The sequence below is a fragment of the Arachis hypogaea genome, chromosome 15 (genome assembly GCF_003086295.3).
Source record: "Arachis hypogaea cultivar Tifrunner chromosome 15, arahy.Tifrunner.gnm2.J5K5, whole genome shotgun sequence".
Taxonomy (NCBI): domain Eukaryota; kingdom Viridiplantae; phylum Streptophyta; class Magnoliopsida; order Fabales; family Fabaceae; genus Arachis; species Arachis hypogaea.
The window spans coordinates 77,271,098-77,274,304 of NC_092050.1; the positions used below are offsets into that span (position 1 = coordinate 77,271,098).

The window sequence follows — 3,207 nt, forward strand, 5'->3', positions numbered from 1 at the left end:
CAGCAGAACTGCAAGTTTCATGGACTTCCATCTGAAGATCCTTTTCAGTTCTTAACTGAATTCATGCAGATATGTGATACTGTTAAGACTAATGGAGTAGATCCTGAAGTCTACAGGCTCATGCTTTTCCCTTTTGCTGTAAGAGACAGAGCTAGATTATGGTTGGATTCCCAACCCAAAGACAGCCTGAACTCTTGGGATAAGCTGGTCACGGCTTTCTTAGCCAAGTACTTTCCTCCTCAAAAGCTGAGCAAGCTTAGAGCTGATGTTCAAACCTTCAGACAGAAAGAAGGTGAATCCCTCTATGAAGCTTGGGAAAGATACAAACAGTTGACCAAAAAGTGTCCTTCTGACATGCTTTCAGAATGGACCATCCTGGATATATTCTATGATGGTTTATCTGAGCTATCAAAGATGTCACTGGACACTTCTGCAGGTGGATCCATTCACCTAAAGAAAACGCCTGCAGAAGTTCAAGAACTCATTGACATGGTTGCTAATAACCAGTTCATGTACACTTCTGAAAGGAATCCTGTGAGCAATGGGACGCCTATGAAGAAGGGAGTTCTTGAAGTTGATACTCTGAATGCCATATTGGCTCAGAACAAAATATTGACTCAGCAAGTCAATATGATTTCTCAGAGTCTACATGGAATGCAAGCTGCATCCAACAGTACTCAAGAGGCTTCTCCTGAAGAAGAAGCTTATGATCCTGAGAACCCTGCAATAGCAGAGGTAAATTACTTAGGTAAACCTTATGGAAACACCTATAACTCAACATGGAGAAATCATCCAAATTTCTCATGGAAGGATCAAAAGCCCCAACAAGGCTTTAATAATGGTGGAAGAAACAGGTTTAGCAATAGCAAGCCTTTTCCATCATCAACTCAGCAACAGACAGAGAACTCTAAACAAAATGCTTCTAATTTAGCAAATCTAGTCTCTGATCTATCTAAGGCCACTGTAAGTTTCATGAATGAAACAAGATCTTCCATTAGAAATCTGGAAGCACAAGTGGGCCAGCTGAGTAAAAGGATCACTGAAATCCCTCCTAGTACTCTCCCAAGCAATACAGAAGAGAACCCAAAAGGAGAATGCAAGGCCATTGACATAAGCGCCATGGCCGAACCTGTGAGGAGAGGAGAGGACGTGAATCCCGAGGAGGAAGACCTCCTGGGACGTCCAGTGGTCAATAAGGAGCTTCCCTCTGAGGAACCAAAGGACTCTGAGGCTCATCTAGAGACCATAGAGATTCCATTGAACCTCTTTATGCCCTTCATGAGCTCTGATAAGTATTCCTCTTCTGAAGAGAATGAGGATGTTACTGAAGAGCAAACTGCCAAGTTTCTTGGTGCAATCATGAAGCTGAATGCCAAATTGTTTGGCATTGATACTTGGGAAGTTGAACCTCCCTTGTTCATCAATGAACTAAGTGATCTGGATCAACTGACATTGCCTCAGAAGAGACAGGATCCTGGAAAGTTCATAATCCCTTGTACCATAGGCACCATGATCTTTAAGGCTCTGTGTGACCTTGGTTCAGGGATAAACCTCATGCCCCTCTCTGTAATAGAGAAATTGGGAATCTATGGGGTGCACGCTGCTAAAATCTCACTGGAGATGGCAGACAGCTCAAGAAAACAGGCTTATGGACAAGTAGAAGATGTATTAGTAAAGGTTGAGGGCCTTTACATCCCTGCTGATTTCATAGTCCTGGATACTGGAAAGGAAGAGGATGAATCTATCATCCTAGGAAGACCTTTCCTAGCCACAGCAAGAGCTGTGATTGATGTTGACAGAGGTGAAATAGTCCTTCAATGGAATGAGAACTCCCTTGTATTCAAAACTCAAGGATCTCCCTCTGCAACCATGGAGAGGAAGCTTGAAAAGCTTCTCTCAAAAGCAGAGTCAACTAGAGCCCCCACAGTCAAACTTTAAGTTTGGTGTTGGGAGGCCACAACCAAACTCTAAGTTTGGTGTTGAACTCCCATATCCAAACTCTAAGTTTGGTGTTGGAGAGTCTCAACAAAGCTCTGCACATCTGTGAGGCTCCATGAGAGCCCACTGTCAAGCTATTGACATTAAAGAAGCGCTTGTTGGGAGGCAACCCAATATTTATCTAATTCTTATTTTTATTGTTTTTCATGTTTTCTTAGGTTCATGATCATGTGGAGTCACAAAATAAATATAAAAATTGAAAACGGAATCAAAAATAGCAGAAGAAAAATCACACCCTGGAGGAGCATCTGTCTGGCGTTCAAACGCCAGAACAGAGCATAGTTCTGGCGCTGAACGCCCAGAAATGGCAGCAAAGGGGCGTTGAACGCCCAAAATGGGCACCAACCTGGCACTGAACGCCCAGAGTTGTGTGCAAAGGCATTTTACATGCCTAATTTGGTGCAGGGATGTAAATGCCTTGACACCTCAGGATCTGTGGACCCCACAGGATCATCCCAGGATCTGTGGACCCCACATGATCCCCACCTACCTCATCATCTCTCTTTCCATTCATGATCATCCCTTCTGTTTTCCATTTACCACTCACATCCATACACCCACTACCTTCAAAATTCAACATCTCTCTCCCACCCAATCCCACCCATATGGCCGAATACACACTCTCATCCATCTCCTCCATATCTTCTTCTTATTCTTCTATTCTTTCTTCTTTTGCTCGAGGGCGAGCAACATTCTAAGTTTGGTGTGGTAAAAGCATAGCTTTTTGTTTTTTCCATAACCATTGATGGCACCTAAGGCCAGAGAAACCTCTAGAAAGAGGAAAGGGAAGACAAAAGCTTCCATCAAGGGTCTATAGCTCAGTGGTAGAACATTTGACTGCAAATCAAGAAATCCCTGAGATACCTCAGGGGATACATTTTCTTCCACACAATTATTGGAAGCAACTAAGGGTGGAACATCAAGAGCACTCCATCATCCTTCATGAAATCAGAGAAGATCTAAAAACAATGAAGGAAGAGCAACAAAGACAAGGAAGAGACATAGAAGAGCTCAAAGACATCACTAAGGTGGACTCATTCCTTGTTCTTACTTCTTCTATTTTTCATTTTCTATGTTATGTGCTTAGCTGTGTTTGTGTCTTCATTACATGATCATTAGTAGTTAGTAACTATGTCTTAAAGTTATAAATGTCCTATGAATCCATCACCTCTCTTAAATAAAAAAAATGTTTTAATTCAAAAGAACAAG

General features: G+C 42.3%; 1 non-coding gene across 1 annotated transcript; it reads right to left on the minus strand.

Annotated features, from left to right (window-relative positions):
* Window positions 1-252: 252 nt before the first annotated feature.
* LOC112752473 (small nucleolar RNA R71) lies at window positions 253-360 on the minus strand. Its single transcript, XR_003176909.1, has one exon. It is a non-coding gene; the product is annotated as a small nucleolar RNA R71 (small nucleolar RNA).
* Window positions 361-3,207: the final 2,847 nt, after the last annotated feature.